Consider the following 21,582-nt stretch of genomic DNA (forward strand, 5'->3'; position numbering starts at 1 on the left):
GCAGCTAAGCCCCCGAGTGGGAGGCTGGCTCCCCACTCGGTAGGATTTTCAAATACTTAGGCAAGTGCTGGACTGCAGCTAAGCCCCCGAGTGGGAGGCTGGCTCTCCACTCGGTAGGATTTTCAAATACTTAGGCGAGTACTGGACTGCAGCTAAGCCCCCGAGTGGGAGGCTGGCTCTCCACTCGGTAGGATTTTCAAACACTTAGGTCAGTACTGGACTGCAGCTAAGCCCCCGAGTGGGAGGCTGGCTCTCCACTCGGTAGGATTTTCAAACACTTAGGCGAGTACTGGACTGCAGCTAAGCCCCCGAGTGGGAGGCTGGTTCTCCACTCGGTAGGATTTTCAAACACTTAGGCGAAACGGGTTCGCAGCTAAGCCCCCGAGTGGAAGGCTGGCTCACCACTCGGTAGGAAATTATTTTTACAAACTTAGACGAAACGGATTCGTAGCTAAGCCACCCACTGGGGGATTTCTCACGCAAACAGAAACAATAACAATCACTGGGAAAATTATAACGCTCTTGTCTTTGATAAATAAACTACAGAAGTTTTTCTTATTACATCTCATCCGAGTGAGAATTCAAGTATAAAAGGGGCGGAGCAGCTCCGCATTCCAGGCTCGTGGCTCATCAATCTGGCGATCGACATTATAAAGGTGGTACGCTCCATTGTGGAGGACTCTGGTGACTATGAAGGGACCTTCCCAAGTAGGAGCGAGTTTGTGTGGTTTCTGTTGATCCACTCGGAGGACCAAGTCTCCTTCTTGGAAGGCTCGACTCTTCACATTTCTAGCGTGGAATCGACACAAGTCTTGCTGATAGATGGTCGATCGGATCATGGCCATTTCTCTTTCTTCTTCCAGGAGGTCGACTGCGTCCTGCGGGGCTTGTTCTGCTTCATCTTCAGAGTAGAGCTCGACTCAGGGTGCATTTTGAAGCAGGTCACTCGGCAAAACTGCTTCGGCTCCGTAGACCAGAAAGAATGGGGTTCTTCCAGTCGATCGGTTCGGGGTTGTCCTCAATCCCCAAAGAACTGATGGAAGCTCGTCGACCCATGCACCTGCTGCGTGCTTGAGATCGCGCATCAGTCGGGGTTTCAGTCCTTTGATAATTAAGCCGTTTGCTCTTTCCGCTTGTCCATTCGACTGGGGGTGAGCGACTGAAGCGTAGTCGACTCGTGTGCCTTGAGAGGCGCAAAAGGCTCTGAATTTGTCAGAATCAAAGTTTGACCCATTGTCAGTGATGATGTTGTGCGGAACTCCATATCTGAATATCAACTCTCTGATGAAACTGATAGCAGTGCAAGCATCAAGATTTTTGATAGGCTTAGCTTCAATCCATTTGGTGAACTTGTCGACTGCTACTAACACATGAGTGAAGCCGCTCCTGCCCGTTCTCAGTGGTCCAACCATGTCCAGTCCCCAAACAGCGAAGGGCCAGACGAGTGGAATGGTTTTCAGGGCTGACGCAGGTTTGTGCGACATATTGGAGTAAAACTGATATCCTTCACATTTGTCGACTATCTCTTTCGCCATCTCATTCGCTCTTGGCCAGTAGAATCTCGCTCGGTATGCTTTAGCCACAATGGTCCGAGAGGACGCATGATGACCACAGGTCCCCGAGTGGATATCATCAAGGATTATCTGACCTTCTTCTGGTGTTATACACTTCTGACTGACTCCAGTCGCGCTTTCTCTATACAACTGTCCCTTTATGACTGTAAAGGCCTTGGATCGACGGACGATCTGTCGAGCCTCTTCTTCATCCTCTGGGAGTTCTTTCCTTAGGATGTACGCGATGTACGGTACCGTCCAGTCGGGAGTGATGACCAAAACTTCCATGATCAGGTCGACCACATCTGGAACTTCAACTTCAATCGGATCCGTGGCACTTTTTGGCTGCGGGGCTTCTTCAGTGAAGGGATCCTCCTGAATTGATGGTGTGTGGATGTGTTCCAAAAACACATTGCTGGGAATGGCTTCTCTTATGGAACCTATTTTCGCCAAATCATCAGCTGCTTGATTTTTTAGTCGGGGTATGTGATGAAGTTCTAATCCCTCGAATTTCTTCTCTAGCTTTCTCACTGCATTGCAATAACCAGTTATGGCCGGACTTCTGACGTCCCACTCTTTCATCACTTGATTAACCACCAAATCTGAGTTGCCATAGACCATGAGGCGATGGACACCAAGTGAAATGGCCATGCGCAACCCATATAAAAGTGCTTCGTATTCTGCTTCGTTATTGGAGGAATCAAAGTGGATTTGAAGAACATATCTGAGCTTATCTCCTCGGGGGGAGACCAATACTACTCCAGCACCGGAACCATTCAGCATTTTGGAACCGTCGAAGAACATGGTCCAATGCTCCGAGTGAACCTGAGTCGGCAGTTGTTGTTCAATCCACTCGGCGACGAAATCTGCTATTGCTTGGGACTTGATAGCTTTCTTTGCCTCAAACTTGATATCTAGAGGAAGGAGTTCAATTGCTCATTTTGCCACTCGACCAGCTGCATCTCTGTTGTGCAGGATCTCTGACAATGGAGCGTCGCTGACGACCGTAATGGAATGATCAGAGAAGTAGTGAGCAACCTTCTTTGTGGTCATATAAATACCATATACAAGCTTCTGATAATGAGGATATCTTTGCTTCGACGGGGTCAAAACTTCAGAAACATAATATACTGGGCGCTGAACTTTGAAGGCTTTTCCTTCTTCTTCCCGCTCGACCGTAAGTACCGTACTGACGACTTGTCCCGTGGCTGCGATGTAAAGCAGCAAAGGCTCTTTGTTGATTGGAGTAGCAAGCACCGGCTGGGTGGAGAGCAGAGCTTTGAGCTCTGCAAACGCTGCATCAGCTTCAGGAGTCCACTCAAACTTGTCTGACTTATTCATCAATCGGTAAAGAGGCAATGCATTTTCACCGAGACGAGAGATGAATCGACTTAAAGCGGCCAAGCAACCAGTAAGCTTCTGGACGTCGTGCACTCGCACGTGACGTTTCATCCGGAGTATAGTACCGACTTTTTCTGGATTGGCGTCGATTCCCCGTTCAGAAACGAGAAAACCGAGTAACTTTCTGCCAGAAACTCCGAATGTGCACTTTGATGGATTAAGCTTGATATCATACCTCCTGAGGTTGGCAAAGGTTTCAGCAGGGTCAGTCAGCAGGTCGGAACCCTTCCGTGACTTGACCACAATATCATCCATGTATGCTTCCACATTCCGACTGATTTGAGTGAGCAAACACTTCTGAATCATCCTCATGAATGTGGCTCCGGCATTCTTGAGGCTGAATGGCATGGTAACGTAACAAAAGCACCCGAATGGAGTGATGAAAGCTGTTTTGATCTCGTCAGGTCCATACAGACAGATCTGATGGTACCCGGAATAGGCGTCTAAAAAAGACAGTCGCTCACATCCCGCAGTCGAGTCGACTATCTGGTCGATGCGGGGGAGAGGAAAATGATCTTCCGGGCATGCCCGATTGATATGTTTAGTCAATGCACATGCGAAGTGACTTGTCCTTGGGGACCATGACAACGTTGGCGAGCCACTCGGAGTGGTAAATCTCTCGGATGAACTCCGCTGCTAAGAGCCGAGCCACCTCCTCACCAATAGTCTTTCTCTTCTGGACGGCGGACCGTCGGGGATGTTCTTTGACGGGTTTCACTTTCGAGTCGACTCATAGGCGGTGCTCAGCCAGCCCCCTGGGAACACCCGGCATGTCAGAAGGCTTCCATGCGAAGATGTCCCAGTTCTCATGGAGGAACTGGATGAGCGCTTCTTCCTATTTGGAGTCGAGTGTTGTTGAGATATGAGTCGGAGCAGCACTGGGATCGGTCGGGTGAATGTGAACCTGCTTCATTTCACCAGACGACTGAAAAGCTGATTCTGTAGCGGGCTTCTTGGCTCACAACAAATCACTCGAGTCTGCAGTCTTCTGGTACTCCTGCAGCTCCACCACTGCCATCTGAGCATTAGCGATCTTTGAGCCTTTCTAAAAACACTCTTCTGCTTTCTTCCGATTACCCGTAACAATGATCACACCTTTGGGACCAGGCATCTTCAATTTGAGATACACATAACATGGTCGAGCCATGAAGCGTGCGTAAGCTGGCCTGCCCAAAATAGCGTGATAAGCACTCTGGAAATCCACAACTTCGAACGTCAACTTTTCTTTGCGGTGATTCTTGGAATCACCGAAAACCACATCAAGAGCAATTTGGCCTTGTGACTCAGCCTTCTTCCCAGGAATGACTCCATGGAAACTCATCTTGCTGGTACTGAGTTTGGACATTGGAATGCCCATCCCTTTCAACGTCTCAGCATACAGTATGTTCAAACCACTGCCACCATCCATCAAGACTTTGGTCAGTTGAGTGCCTTCAACAACTGGGTCGACCACCAAAGCTTGCCTCCCAGGGGTGGCAATGTGCATTGGGTGATCGGACTGGTCGAATGTGATGGCAGTCTGAGACCACTTCAGATAACTGGGTGTCGCCGGAGCAACCATATTCACCTCACGGTTGATAACTTTCAGTCGACTTTTGCTTTCAACATCAGCAAAAATCATCAAGGTGGAATTGACCTGGGGGTATCCATCATCACTGTCTTCCTTGTCCTCAACTTTGTCCGACTCCTTTTCCTCATCTTTGGGTTGTTTGCCCTAGAACTGCTGGACCAAGAGCCGACACTGTCGAGTGGTATGTTTCGGGTAAATGAGCTTACCCTCTTCATCTTTCTTGGTGTGGATGTGACATGGCAAATCCAACACATCATTTCCGTCTTGATCTTTAACTTTCTTGGGGTTCCAGGGCCCTTTGGGTTTCCCCTTAAACTTTCCTTGAGTTACAGCCAAGGCTTCCCCAGGAGCAGCTGGCTCGGCTTTCCGCTTCTGTTTCCGATTGGAATTTCCTCCTCCGGTTTCTTGGGCGACTGACTTGTGCTTGCCACTCCGGAGTCGATCCTCATCTTCACCATTAGCGTACTTGGTGGCAATCTCCATCATCCCATTCAGGTCTCCGGTTCGACCGAATTTCAGATTCAGTTCTCTGTACTTGACGCCTTCTTTGAAGGCACAGACTGCTTGGTGATCAGGCACATTCTCTACCGTGTGATGTAACGTGATCCATCTCTGGATGTAATCCCTTAAGGTTTCATTCGGCTTCTGCACGCAAGATCGCAGTTTCGTCAGTCCTGCCGGTCGCTTGCATGTTCCTTCAAATGTAGTGACAAACACTCGGGCGAGATCTTCCCAAGTGTAAATGTTGCTGGGTGCTAACTGATTCAGCCACGCTCTGGCCGAGCCCTCCAACATGAGAGGCAGGTGCTTCATGGCCACTTCATCATTGCCACCGCCAATCTGGACAGCCACTCGGTAGTCTTCAAGCCAAGTATCGGGCTTGGACTCACCAGTGAACTTACTGACTCCAGTCGCCAACCTGAAGTTGGGAGGAATCACAGCGGCCCTGATGGCTCTACTAAAGCACTCTGGCCCTGAAACATGTACTTTGCTGCTGGTAGGTGCATCTCTGTCGTGACCTTCTCGGTGAGCTCTGTTCCTGTCGACCAAACCTTGAACGAGAATGGATCTCGCATCAAAGCCTGGTTCCCTGGGGTCGACTGGAATCCTTCGCCCAACACTATGAGGGCACCTGTCATCCTGCTGTCGAGTCACATACGATCCACTCCTCGAGGGAGGGGTGGGCACTCGACGTCGATCGTCACGATCAAATCAGTGATCATACTGCTCACGGTTTCCGTACTGATCACGCCGGTCCCCACGTCCCTCACGCCTCAGGGGCGATCTTGGACTATGAGCCGACTGGACTGTGTCTGCAGCAATGGATCTGCTATGAATCCTGTTCCGCGATTTAGGAACAGCGGAATTCTGGTCTCTTGCTGCCCGGAGTAACGCTCTGATCTGCAGCAAGCCTCTGCCACCCTCTGATTGGGAAGGCTGGATCGACTCTGCTATACGGGCTGCACTGCTAAATTCTGAATCGGAGTTCGATATACCTGCGGGGGCGGAAAGAGCTGACGTTGACTGGATTCTGGAACCCGTTGCCGCGCACGCTCGTCGAGTGCTCGCTGGAGGTTCTCCAGTCGAGTGTGCTCAGCCAAGTTTGCCAGGCGCGCGTCCTCCAAGGCACGAGCCTCGGGGGTTTCTCCAACGATAGGAGTGTGCAGTGCATCCATGTTCCAGCGACGAAGTTCTTCTCTCTGCAGCGACGTGAGAGGCTCGGGGAGATATTCCTCATGGGGATGCGACGGGTCGCCTCCACCTGTGCCTCCGTCGGTGCGGGGAAAACCGGGAGGACTGCGTGGTCCATCGACCATCAGAACCTCCACCGTCGGATCACTATTGTCGCACTCGGATGCGGTCTCTGCGGAGCCAGTCGACAGGTCGAACATGCCGTAGAGGGATTCGTCAGGCTCGATCACCGCGGCTTGAGGGGTGGCCGACTGGCATGCCACCGCGTGTCTCACCCACCGCTGAAGTCTCGACCGACCGGAGAGCTTGCGTCGGCGGGAAACAGGGAGGGAGGACAACACAGGAGCCGACTGATAATGGGTCGACGGTTGCCGCAAGAGGACGCCGCGAACGCACGCGCGAAAGTGTGTTGCCCCGCAGACAGGGAGTGCGTCGACGTCGAGCAGAGCCTCCTGAAGCCAAGCGGAGTCGTCGGCGATGAACGTGAGCTCGCCGAGACGGATCTCGCGGCCCTCCACCAAAACTCCGCCAGAAACCATGATGATTTGGATGGGAAAAGATCGCAACTCCTCCAACAGATCGCTAAGACACCGACCCCATGGTGGGCGCCAACTGTCGTGGTTCTAAGTCTGATAGTAATGTAGGGGGGGTAGGTATGGAGAGGCAAGATCTTAGCTATGGAGTAGTTGTAAGCACACGAGGTTTACGAGTTCAGGCCCTTCTCGGAGGAAGTAACAGCCCTACGTCTCGGAGCCCGGAGGCGGTCGACTGGATTATGTGTGTATGAATTACAGGGGTGCGAACCCTTTACACTAAGGAGGGGGGTGGCTTATATAGAGTTCGCCAGACCCCTCCGGCCCTCAGTTATGCAGGGTTTCAAATACATTAAGGTCGGGCATTACTGGTAACGCCCCTAATAAAGTGCTATGATGACCATAAAAGCTACTTAATGACCGACCATTAGCGTGCGGAGTGACTTTAGGCCTCCTGGCTGTCGAGTGGTTGGATCTTGGTTGAGTGATTGCTTCTTGGTCAAGTGTCTTCGAATCTGTCGAGTGGAACACCTCCAAGTCGATTGAAAGGTGATTTCTTCTAGAGATGTCCTTGGGTAGGGCAGTTAGGACAGGTCCATGACCCTACCCTAGGTACATAGCTTCATCAGACGTATCAACTCCCCCAAGCTTAGAACTCGCTTGTCCTCAAGCGAAAAGCCGAAATCGAAAAATATGTCCACATGTTTAGAGATAGAGGTGTCGATAAAAATAACATACGGAGATGAGGGCATCATGATCATTCTTAGAACAACAACTCATATAATTCTTTGTCATATAATATCTAATGCTAGAGTAATAATTCAATCACAATATCAAGTATGAATCGTAAACTTCATTGAAAACTAACAAACTACAATCTCAGTCATTGAAGCAATTGCAATTTATCATAACATAGGAAAGAGTCAATGTATGAGAGCTTTTCAGCAAGTCCACATACTCAACTATCATATAATTTTTCACAATTGCTGACACTCACGCAATACTTATGGGTATGGAGTTTTAATCGGACACAGAGAAAGATAGGGGCTTATAGTTTTGCCTCCCAATGTTTTACCTCAAGGGTAATGTCAACAGTAATAGTTCATGAAAACTCACATCCAATTAGCCATATATACCAGGATCTTTCCAACATATTGTGCTTGCCAAAGGATAAAATGTAAAAAGGAAGGGTGAAGATCACCATGACTCTTATGCAATGTAGGAGATAAAAGTAAAAGATAGGCCCTTCGCAGAGGGAAGTAGAGGTTGTCATGCGCTTTTATGGTTGGATGCAAAAAATCTTAATGCGAAAGAACGTCACTTTATATTGCCACTTGTGATATGGACCTTTATTATGCAGTCTGTCACTTTTATTACTTCCATATCACACGATCATATAAAGCTTATTTCCTCCACACCAATCAATCATACATATTTAGAGAGCAATTTTCATTGCTTGCACCGATGACAACTTACTTGATGGATCTTACTCAATCCATAGGTAGATATGGTGGACTCTTATGGCAAGACTGGTTTAAGGGTATTTGGAAGCACAAGTAGTATCTCTACTTGGTGCAATGAATTTGGCTAGCATGAGTGGGAAAGGCAAGCTCATCATGTTGGAAGATCCAAGACAATATAATTTATCTCAGATGTAAGAAAACATAACCTATTAAGTTGTCTTCCTTGTCCAATGTCAACTCTTTAGCATGTCATATTTTAATGAGTGCTCACAATCATAAAAGATGTCCAAGATAGTATATTTATATGTGAAGACCTCTCTTTCTTTGTTACTTCCTATTAATTGCAACGATGACCAAAACTGTGTTTGTCAACCCTCAACAACTTTTATTCATCATACTCTTTCTATGTGAGCTCATTACTCTCCATAAGATTCACATGATCTCTTTGTTTCTTTTTATTTCTTTCTCTTTTCTTTTATTTCCTTATGATCATGGAAAAATAATCAAGCCCTTGACTGAACACTAATCTTTATTATATAGCTCACAGACTCGATTACATAGAAGGATAATAAAGCAAAACTCACGACTAGATCATACTAAGAACTTTTATTCTACTAGATCAAGATATTACCAAAAGGATCGAACTAAGAAAAGCGGTAAAGATAAAAGTGATGGTGATACGATACTGAGGCACTCCCCCAAGATTGGCAGTTGCCAAGTGGAGTGCCCATACCAGATACTCAATTCTTCTTTGTTGGTGGAGACGGTGGTGATTTTGTTGATAACGTAGGCTTCTTCCTTATTTGCGCTTGAGGACAAAATTTTGGTCCCTTAGGTCTTCGATCTCCTGCTCCAAGCTCGGTATCTTTTTGCATAGTTCCTGCTTGTTCTCCTGCAAGAGGTGAAAATGGATAAACTCGATCTTAGGTTTCTTTACCCTATCTGGGAGGCTTGACTTTTTAACTCCACATGCATGTCCCCATGTTGAGGTAGTGGGACTTCATCTTCATCTGAGCTAGTATCCTCCTTTCCCTTGGGTTCATAGTCCTCTTCTTCTTACGTAATCCAACCGCAATGCTCCACATCCCCATAGACCTTAGGACTTGCAAGGTAATCAACCACGTAGCTTTCTCCTTCCGAATCCTGGGATGACATGTTGCTCTGTCTGCAGCAGGATAGCTCAAAACAAAGACAAGAGATTTTTGCGTGATACGGGAGTCAAAACCCCCGGGAAATTATATAATGAATTTTTACCGACCAAAATACATGTCGTGTACGAAAACGGAGTCCGGAGAGCACATGAGGTGCCCACGAGGTAGGGAGCGCGCCCTCCACCCTCGTGGAGCCCTCGTGTCCTTCCCGGACTGCTGCTTATTTTTCTATTTTTCTAAATATTCCAAAATGGAGAAATATTGCCTTAAAAACTGTTTTGGAGTCGGTTGACTTACCGCACCACATACCTATTCCTTTTCGGAGTCTGAAACATTTCGGAAAGTGTCCCTTATGTATTCCTCCGGGGTTACGGTTTCAATAACATTGGTTTCAACATTTATGGGATTACCTGAGATATAATGTTTGATTCTTTGACCGTTCACCACCTTGTGTCTTTGAAGTTGTTGATTTTTATGGCACCGGAATGGTAGACCTCCTCGATAACGTAAGGACCTTCCCATTTAGAGAGAAGTTTTCCTGCAAAAAATCTTAAACGAGAGTTGTATAGCAATACATGGTCACCTACATTAAACTCACGCTTTTGTATCCTTTTGTCATGCCATCTTTTAACTTTTTCTTTAAACAACTTGGCATTTTCGTAGGCTTGGGTTCTCCATTCATCAAGTGAGCTAATATCAAACAACCTCTTCTCACCGGCAAGTTTAAAATCATAATTAAGTTCTTTAATAGCCCAATAAGCCATGTGTTCTAGTTCGAGAGGTAAGTGACATGCTTTTCCATAGACCATTTTATACGGAGACATACCCATAGGATTTTTATATGCAGTTCTATAGGCCCATAATGCATCATCAAGTTTCGTGGACCAATTCTTTCTAGACCTATTAACAGTCTTTTGCAAAATTAATTTGAGTTCTCTATTACTCAATTCTACTTGACCACTAGACTGGGGGTGATAAGGAGATGCAATTCTATGATTAACATCATATTTAGCAACCATTTTACGGAAAGCACCATGAATAAAATGTGAACCACCATCAGTCATTAAATATCTAGGGACTCCAAATCTTGGAAAAATAACTACTTTAAGCATTTTAATAGAAGTTTTATGATCAGCACTACTAGTTGGAATAGCTTCTACCCACTTAGTAACGTAATCAACAACAACTAAAATATGTGTATAACCATTAGAGGAAGGAAAAGGTCCCATATAGTCAAAACCCCAAACATCAAATGGTTCAATAACAAGTGAATAATTCATAGGCATTTCTTGACGTCTACTAATATTACCAATTCTTTGACATTCATCACAAGATAAGACAAACTTACGGGCATCCTTGAAGAGAGTAGGCCAATAAAAACCAGATTGCAATACCTTATGTGCAGTTCTATCTCTAGCATGGTGTCCTCCATAAGCTTTAGAGTGACACTTGCGTAGGATCTGTTCCTGTTCCTGCTCAGGTACACAACGTCTAATAACACCATCTACTCCTTCTTTATAAAGATGTGGGTCATCCCAGAAGTAATGCCTCAAATCATAGAAGAACTTTTTCTTTTGCTGGTATGTGAAACTAGGTGGTATAAACTTAGCAACAATGTAATTAGCATAATCGGCATACCATAGAGCAGTATGAGAAGCATTTATGACATTTAATTGCTCATCAGGAAAGCTATCATCAATAGGTAGTGGGTCATCAAGCACATTTTCTAACCTACACAAGTTGTCTGCAACGGGGTTCTCAACTCCTTTTCTATCAACAATATGCAAATCAAATTCTTGTAGCAAGAGAACCCATCTAATAAGTCTAGGTTTAGCATCTTTCTTTTCCATAAGATATTTAATAGCAGCATGATCAGTGTGAATAGTTACTTTAGAATCAACAATATAAGGTCTAAACTTATCACAAGCAAATACAACTGCTAAGAATTCTTTTTCAGTAGTAGCATAATTTCTTTGAGCATTGTCTAGAGTTTTACTAGCATATTGAATAACATATAGTTTCTTATCAACTCGTTGTCCTAGAACAGCACCTACAACATAATCACTAGCATCACACATAATTTCAAAGGGTAAATTCCAATCAGGTGGCTGAATAATAGGTGCAGAGATCAATGCTTTCTTAAGTATTTCAAATGCTTCTACACAATCATCATCAAAGACAAATGGTATATCTTTTTGTAATTAATTAGTCAGAGACCGAGAAATTTTTTAGAAGTCCTTAATGAACCTCCTATAAAAACCGGCATGACCAAGGAAACTTCTTATACCTTTGATGTCCTTGGGACATGGCATCTTTTCAATAGCATCAACCTTGGCTTTATCAACTTCAATACCTCTTTCAGAAACTTTATGCCCCAAGACAATACCTTCATTAACCATAAAGTGGCACTTTTCCCAATTCAAGACAAGATTAGTTTCTTCACATCTCTGCAAAACTCGACCAAGGTTGCTTAAGCAATCATCAAAAGAAGATCCATAGACGGAGAAATCGTCCATCAAAACCTCAAAAATCTTTTCACAAAAGTCAGAGAATATAGACATCATGCATCTTTGAAAGGTAGTAGGATGCATTACATAAACCAAAAGGCATACGTCTATAAGCAAAATTACCAAAAGGGCAAGTAAAAGTAGTCTTTGATTGATCCTTGGCTGATACAGGTATTTGAGAGAAACCAGAATAACCATCTAGAAAGCAAAAATGTGTATGTTTGGATAATCTTTCTAGCATTTGATCGATAAAAGGTAAGGGGTAATGATCTTATTAGTAGCCTTATTTAATTTGCGGAAATCAATTACCATCCTATAACCTATAATAATTCTTTGAGGGATCAATTCATCTTTATCATTAGGAACAACAGTAATACCCCCCTTCTTAGGGACACAATGGACAGGGCTTACCCACTGACTATCAGCAACGTGATAAATTATACCTGCCTCAAGGAGCTTTAGAATCTCCTTTCTTACCACTTCTTTCATTTTAGGATTCAGCCGGTGTTGATGATCATGAACTGGTTTAGCATCTTCTTCCAAATTAATTTTATGTTGACATAGAGTAGGACTAATGCCCTTAAGATCATCAAGAGTATACCCAATAGCAGCACAGTGCTTCTTCAGAGTTTTCAATAATCTCTCTTCTTCATGCTCTGAAAGGTTAGCACTAATAATAACAGGATATATATTTTTCTCATCAAGATAAGCATACTTAAGAGTATCAGGTAACGGTTTAAGCTCAAACACGGGATCACCCTTGGGTGGAGGAGGATCCCCTAGGATTTCAACAGGTAAATTGTTTTTCAGAATAGGTTCATGTTTAAAGAATACTTCATCTAATTCCCTTCTTTCATTCATAAACATGCCATTTTCATGGTCTAGCAAATATTGTTCTAAAGGATCACTAGGAGGTACGGCAATCGAAGCAAGACCAATAATTTCATCCTTACTAGGTAATTCTTCTTCACGGTGTTGTCTACTAAATTTAGAAAAAATAAATTCATGAGTCATATCATCTAAACCGATAGTAACAACATCTCTTTTGCAATCTATGGCAGCATTAACAGTATTTAAGAAGGGTCTACCAAATATAATGGGACAAAAGCTATCTTGTGGGGAACCAAGAACAAGAAAATCAGCAGGATATTTAGTTTTCCCACACAAGACTTCAACATCTCTAACAATTCCCATTGGTGAAATAGTATCTCTATTGACAAGTTTAATTGTGACATCAATATCTTCCATCTCAGCAGGTGCAATATCATGCATAACTTCTTTGTATAAGGAATAAGGTATTGCACTAGCACTAGCACCCATATCACATAAGCCATGATAACAATGATCTCCTATTTTAACAGAAATAACAGGCATGCCTACCATAGGTCTAGGTTTATCTTTTTCACGGGGTTTAGTAATTCTAGCAGTTTCATTACAGAAATAAATAACATGCCCATCTATATTATCAGACAAGAGATCTTTAACAATAGCAATATTAGGTTCAACTTTAACTTGCTCAGGAGGTGTATATGTTTTAATATTGCTTTTACGAACCACAGTTGAAGCTTTAGCATGATCCTTTAATAAGAAGTAGGAACAATAGGATCATTATAAGTGATAGTCTTTTCTTCAACTTTAATAGTTGCAGCTACTTTTACTTCTATGGGAGGATGATATTTAAACCACTTCTCCTTGGGGAGATCAACATAAGCAGCAAAAGATTCACAGAAAGAAGTTACTATCTCAGAGTCAAGTCCATATTTAGTGCTAAATTTACGAAAAATATCGGTATCCATAAAATATTTAACACAATCAAAACTAGGTGTCATACCTGACTCCTTACCATTGTCGAGGTCCCAATCTTCAGAGTTGCGTTTAATTCTTTCGAATAAATCCCATTTGAATTCAATAGTCTTCATCATAAAAGAGCCATCACAAGAAGTATCAAGCATGGTGCGATTGTTACCAGAAAGCCGAGCATAAAATTTTTGAATAATAATTTCTCTTGAGAGCTCATGATTGGGGCATGAATATAACATTGATTTAAGCCTCCCCCAAGCTTGAGCGATGCTTTCTCCTTCGTGAGGCAAAAAATTATATATATAATTGTGATCACGATGAACAAGATGCATAAGATAGAACTTCTGATGAAATTCCAATTTCAATCGTTTGTAATTCCAAGACCTCATATCACCACATAGCCTATACCATGTCGATGCATCTCCCCTCAAAGATAAGGGGAAGACCTTCTTCTAAACAACATCTGCGGGTACACCTGCAAGCTTAAATAATCCACAAACTTCATCCACATATATCAGATGTTCATCAGGATGTTTTGTTCCATCTCCTAAAAAAGGATTAGCTAGCAGTTTTTCTATCATACCCGAAGGAACTTCAAAGCAAGCATTTTCATTTTCATTTTCAGTAGGTTCAGTAGGTTGAGGAGCAACTCTTTGCTCTATTGCTCGGGGTGAAGATACCCCGAACAAGCCCCTCAGAGGATTACTTTCCATAGTAACAAATGACAGTAAATTTCAGCACACTATATAAAATTTTCCTTACCAAATTCCACCTACCAAAGGCGCTTCACTCCCCAGCAACGGCGCCAGAAAAGAGTCTTGATGACCCACAAGTATAGGATATCTATCGTAGTCCTTTCGATAAGTAAGAGTGTCGAACCCAACGAGGATCCGAAGGAAATGATAAGCGGTTTCCAGCAAGGTATTCTCTGCAAGTACTGAAATAAGTGGTAACAGATAGTTTTGTGATAGGATAATTTGTAATGAGCAACAAGTAACAAAAGTAAATAAGGTGCAGCAAGGTGGCCCAATCCTTTTTGTAGCAAAGGACAAGCCTGGACAAACTCTTATATGATGTAAAGCGCTACCGAGGACACATGGGAATATCGTAAAGCTAGTTTTCATCACGTTCATATGATTCGCGTTCGGTACTTTGATAATTTGGTATGTGGGTGGACCGGTGCTTGGGTACTGTCCTTACTTGGACAAGCATCCCACTTATGATTAACCTCTATTGCAAGCATCCGCAACTACAACAAAAGTATTAAGGTAAACCTAACCATAGCATGAAACATATGGATCCAAATCAGCCCCTTACGAAGCAACGCATAAACTAGGATTTAAGCTTCTGTCACTCTAGCAACCCATCATCTACTTATTACTTCCCAATGCCTTCCTCTAGGCCCAAATAATGGTGAAGTGTCATGTAGTCGATGTTCACATAACACCACTAGAGGAGAGACAACATACATCTCATCAAAATATCGAACGAATACCAAATTCACATGACTACTAATAGCAAGACTTCTCCCATGTCCTCAGGAACAAAAGTAACTACTCACAAAGCATAAAAATGTTCATAATCAGAGGGGTATTGGCATATAGGATCTGAACATATGATCTTCCACCAATTAAACCAACTAGCATCAACTACAAGGAGTAATTAACACTACTAGCAACCTACTAGCACCAATCCCGGACTTGGAGACAAGAATTGGATACAAGAGATGAACTAGGGTTTTGAGATGAGATGGTGTTGATGAAGATGTTGATGGAGATTGCCCTCTCCCGATGAGAGGAGCGTTGGTGATGACAATGGCGATGATTTCCCCCTCCGGGAGGGAAGTTTCCCCGGCAGAACAGCTCTGCGAGAGCCCTAGATTGGTTCCGCCAAGGTTCCGCCTCGTGGCGGTGGAGTTTCGTCCGAGAAGATGGATTATGATTTTTTCCCATCTAAAGACTCCATATAGCAGAAGATGGCCACCGGAGGGCCACCAGGGGGCCCACGAGGTAGGGGGGCGCGCCCCCCACCCTCGTGGGCAGGGTGTGCCCCCCTGGTGAAGTTCTTGCTCTCAATATTTTTTATATATTTGGAAAACATCTTCCGTGAAGTTCCAAGACTTTTGGAGCTGTGTAGAATAGGTCTCTAATATGTGCTCCTTTTCCAGCCCAGAATCCCAGCTGCCGGCATTCTCCCTCTTTATGTGAACCTTGTAAAATAAGATAGAATAGGCATAAGTATTGTGACATAATGTGTGATAACAACCCATAATTCAATAAATATTGATATAAAAGCATGATGCAAAATGGACGTATCAGTAGACCTCGAGACAGATGCTACCCCTGTGATCATCTGCATCGAAGATGACCCCCTCCTCGTCTGAGCAACCAGGCAAGCAAACCCCCCATGTTCATTCCGATATCAGCCATTCCATTCTCTCTCATGCTTGCATTAGATTTTTCCACTGTACTTGATTGCTCCGATTCTGATGCATAGCCTGCTTTTGTAACATGCTATTGTACCTTACCTGCTTATCCTAAATTGATTAGTATAGGTTGGTTAGTGATCCATCAGTGACCCCCACCTTGTCCTTGTTGCCCCTACTTCATCATCATTGACTCGATCAACGTGATCGACGACTAGAGCTCGACACCTCACATCACATCACGCTCCTTTAGTTGTATGACTCTGCATAGTTACTATCGAGCGCCGAGGGTGATACCTCGTAATGCACTCCTGATGATAACTCTGTAGTGTAGCTATTCGGTCGTGGTCATAGAGGGTGATTCCTCCTTCACCACTCCCGATACGACTCTGTCGTGCAACACCTCAAGTGTGAACCTCGAGGGTGATTCCTCCTAAGTTTTGTTTGAGGATTACATCGATTCCCTCTTGATGTTATGGACACACAGTTACCTGAACTTTCTTGAGACCGTTGTTGAAGTCGGGTCGACCTTGAGGGGTATCCGCGAGTTCATTTCAAAGTCGGGCGGGCCCGGAGAGCACCCGCGAGGTAATTACATTGCACGTCCGGGCATTTTGGGCCCGTGCCGTAAGTCCACGAGACGGGGCGACGGGGTCACATCGATCGTGAGTCTTTGCTCGTTACCTTGAGCTCCTAATACACTAAAGGTTTGGGTATTTGTTCTGAGTTGGCCTCTGGCCTTTACGCACTAATCACCATGCGTGAATAGTTATGGGCCTCGACATAATGGTATCAGTCGAAGCTTTGTCAAACGTCCAGTTGAGCATTACGACATGGCTGGGCCGGCACCATCCTGTAGTGGTGGAGCCTAGACCCGCCCTGCACGCAACGACCCGGAGTGCAACGGGCGATGGGCCCAAGACCCTGGAGTGCTTAGGATGTAGACCGGCGGGGACCTCTCTGCTGAGCATAGGTTGGGCTGGGACGTGTTGATCTTCTGAGGCCGGGCATTGACTTACAAAAGTGTGTCTAGCCAGAGTAATCAAGCATGTTGGGTAACGTGGTGCACCCCTGCAGGGAAGTTATCTATTCGAATACCGTGTCCACGGTAATGGACGTTTAGACTTGTATCCTGATCTATTACAACTAGAACTGGTTACTTGAGACTTTTGATGGATATGTTGGCTCCGGGATTGCTTTCTCGCAGGGAGTCGAGGAAGGATCTCTGGGCGTTAATACTACAATGTGCTTATTAAATATTAAAATGCTATTCTATACTCTTCTAAATGTTGCAATATGCTTGGAGCTGCTTGAAGATGCTAGTCTTCGATAGGCTAGGCCTTCCCCTCTATTCTGGAATTCTGTAGTTCAGTCCACAGATACATACCATCCTTTGACACCAATGCATACTTAGTATAGATCTGATGCTTGCGAGTACTTTGGATGAGTACTCACGGTTGCTTTGCTACCCGTTTCCCCCCTTCTTCCTTCTTTCCAGTTGTTGCAACCAAATGGTGGGTCCCTGGAGCCAGATGCCTTCGCCGACGGATACTACTACATGGAGGCCGCCGAAGACCAGGAGTAGTTAGGAGGTCCTAGGCAGGAGGCCTTGCCTCTTCGATTGTTGTTGCTTTTGTGCTAGCCTTCTTAAGGCAGTCTTGTCTAAATTTATATCTGTACTTAGATATTGTTGCTTCCTCCAACGCTTGTGTATCGAGCCCTCTGGCTTGTAATATAAAGCTTGTATTATTTTAATTTGTGTCTAGAGTTGTGTTGTGATATCTTCCCGTGAGTCTCTGATCTTGACCATACACATTTGCATGTATGATTAGTGTACAGTCGAATCGGGGGCATCACGGTTTTCTAGCAGCAAAGTCTCTCTTATCATATCATTTATTTTTAGGAGGTGGGTTATCAAGATCAACAACAGGTTCTATTTCAACATCATTATCTGGTTCTTTATCATTGTCTGGTTGAGCATCACCATGAACATCATTATTGTCATTTTCATAATCACTAGGTAAATGTTCATTACCGGATTGAGTTTCAACATCAGAAATAGAAAAATCATTATCATCAGAAGGTTTTTCCACCTCAGGTTTACTAGAACACTACTAGGAGAAAGCTTATAGATAGAATATTAGTTGTAGCGCGGGATTATTTAACCGCGCTACTGCTACTTAGTGGTAGCGCGGGGCAGCAACCAGCGCTATAGGTTGTGCAGTAGCAGTAGCGCGGGGCAGCAAGGCAGCGCTACTGCTAAGTGATCCCATCGCCACCTGCCGGGGCTACCCGTACTAGTAGCAGTGGGCGAAAACCAACGGTACTACTAAGCTCAATAGCAGTAGCGCGTGTTGGTGGCCCACCGCTACCGCTATGTGTGCACGGGGCCAGCAGGTGGGCCCCGATTAGCAGTAGCATTGGGCCACTGACACGCACTACTGCTATGGATCTTAGCAGTAGCGCCAGTGCGCTACCAGCGCTACTGCTATACATAGCAGCCACCTTTTCCCCTCCCACCCTCCCCTCCTCCCCCACCCCTTTCCCCTCTCCCTCCTCTACCTCACTCACTTCTTCCTTCTCCTACCTCTCTTCTCTCCCCATTAATGCCCCCATCCACGATCTCCTTCATTAATGGATTCTCTTCCTCACTTGATTTTATTTATCTCTCCCTCCTTCTCTCTTCCCCAGTCATGCCTTTGTCTCACTAGCTTGCTTTCCCCCCTCAACACTAGTTAGGTAGATCATCTCCTTCCAACTAGATCTACCATGCATCTTTGTCCTACTACTTTCGATCCCTAGCTAGCTAGATAGCAGCACCAGCCATCTACCGTACGTGTGTGCTCAATCCCTCTCTCGGGACGATCGGTGAGTAAAAAGTTGTGCTTTGCAAGAATGGAAATATTTTTGTTTGGATGGTGAGAATGTGCATGTGGCATGAGTTGCCGCCTATGTGTAGTTGTCGGATCGTGTGTGACATGAGTTGCTTATGTTTTGCCGAAATGTCGATTTATTTCCATTTCGGCGAATTTCAGGCAAACTCTATATGTCCTATTTTTAGGGAAGGTCATGCCGAATTTTTTTATAAGTCTGATATATGCATATATATGCATGCATGGTAATAATTCTTTTGCTTATTATACTGCGTAGGCAATCACGAAGGTGAATGGAAGGGTGGTGGAAAGATGGTTACGATCGCGGTGCAAGACATGTATTCAAATAAATGGACTAGGATTATATGTCCATGTAGAAAATGCAAACTAATCGTCATCTTGGACCCCTTTGACCATGGCAGTTTGAAGGCGCACTTGCTCATGCATGGTTTCATGGATGGCTATACTCAGTGGATAATTGAAGAAGAAGATGATGATGTCCATGTGGCAGGCAATAACGACACGGGGCTAGCGAAGAGATGGATGACGATGGTGGACTCGGAGACGAGGGTGCATGACATGTTGGCAGAGAAGAGGCCGTAAACGGTGGGGAAGAGGGCACCGTACACGATGGAGAAGAGGTAGATATGATGCAGTCTTCGACGCGACTAAGTTCAGTCGTGCAGCACACTCATGTTCAAGACTGATATGTCTCCAACGTATCTATAATTTTTGATTGTTCCATGCTACTATATTATCTTTTTTGGATGTTTTATATGCATTAATATGCCATTTTATATTATTTTTAGGACTAACCTATTAACCTAGAGTCCAGTGCTAGTTTCTGTTTTTTCCTTGTTTTTTAGCTTCGCGGAAAAGGAATATCAAACGGAGTCCAAATGGAATAAAACTTTCGTGCTAATTTTTCTTGGACTAAAAGACACCCAGGAGGCTTGGAGTTCAAGTCAGAAGAGCCACGAGGAGGTGACACGGGTAGAGGGTGCGCCCTAGGGGGGGCGCCCCCTACCTTGTGGGCCCCTCAGTGACCCCTGGCCTAGTTCTTCCTCCTATATATTCACATATATTCCTGAACCTCCAGAAGCATCCACGAAAACACTTTCCCACCGCCGCAACCTTCTGTTCGAGTGAGATACCATCTTGGGGCCTTTTTCGGCATCCTGCCGAAGGGGGATTCGATCATGGAGGGCATCTACATCAACTCTATTGCCCCTCCGATGAAGTGTGCACAGTTTACCTCAGATCTACGGGTCCATAGCTAGTAGCTAGATGGCTTCTTCTCTCTCTTTGATTCTCAATACCATGTTCTCCTCGATGTTCTTGGAGATCTATCTGATGTAATCTTCTTTTGCGGTGTGTTTGTTGAGATTCAATGAATTGTGAATACTATTTGAATCTTCTCTTAATTCTTATATGCATGATTTGACATCTTTGTAATTCTCTTTGAACTATCGGTTTAGTTTGGCCAACTAGATTGGTTTTTCTGGCAATGGGAGAAGTACTTAGCTTTGGGTTCAATCTTGCGGTGTCCTCACCCAATGACAAAGTAGGGGTAGCGAGGCACGTATTGTATTGTTGCCATCGAGGAGAAAAATATGGGATTTACATCATACTGCTTGAGTTTATTCCTCTACATCATGTCATTACTTAAAGCGTTACTCTGCTCTTCATGAACTTAATACTCTAAATGCAGGCAGGAGTCGGTGATATGACCAATTCAGTAATTGGCGCCATTAATCCAGTAGTTGTTCACATCGTCGGTGATGTTTCTATTATACTAAAACAAGAGACTGCTGATGTATATGTGCCAGAATATACAATCTTTGATGAAAAATATCTGGAGGAGGTTGCATCTCTAGTTCAGGTTACGTACATGCATACCATGTCCATGATGGAGATGCACCCACATAAGAACGAAGAGATGTTTAACATACATGCATAGCCTAGGGAGAAGCACATGTGTGTGCATGGAAGAGACGACCTGTACACTAGCATGTTTGAGCCAGAAAAGAAAAGAGACAATCTGGATATGAAGAGTCTGGGCTAGTTTAAAGAAGTGGCAGTGCATATTGATTTTCTGTTTCTGTTCTTACCTCGTAAGGAAAATATTACTTTTGTAGTTAGGCTTGCCGGGTCATGGGATTATATTTGTTTATGTGCATTAGGTTGGGGGCCACCGAAAGGAGCAAAGTTACAACGAAAAAGGTGGCACGCACAGAATCCATCGTATCTACAGTTTAGGTTGTTTTGGTAGTTCATATATTTACCGAGATGTAAAAGGCAATACCCATTATAAAGAGTCCAACTTAGTTTATTTTCATTACTTGATTTCCAAGTTAGCTTAGAGTGTCCGGCCACAATATAAGGCAAGTCAATATGTGATGTAAAGGGGAGGTCATTTTTAGATGAATTAGACACGTGTGTGTTTTTCGGCCGTCGGCCATTATCGAGTTTTGAGATACCTTGTCAAAAGTCTCTACTAGCGTGTGAGTTCCTGCGACGCGACGCGTAGGAGATTACAAGCTGAACCTATACAGTTTGTCCACGTTATTCCTTCAGATCGAGGGGTTGGCGTTTTGTTTTTGGGAGGTTTGTG

The sequence above is a fragment of the Triticum dicoccoides genome, chromosome 4A (genome assembly GCF_002162155.2).
Source record: "Triticum dicoccoides isolate Atlit2015 ecotype Zavitan chromosome 4A, WEW_v2.0, whole genome shotgun sequence".
Lineage (NCBI taxonomy): Eukaryota > Viridiplantae > Streptophyta > Magnoliopsida > Poales > Poaceae > Triticum > Triticum dicoccoides.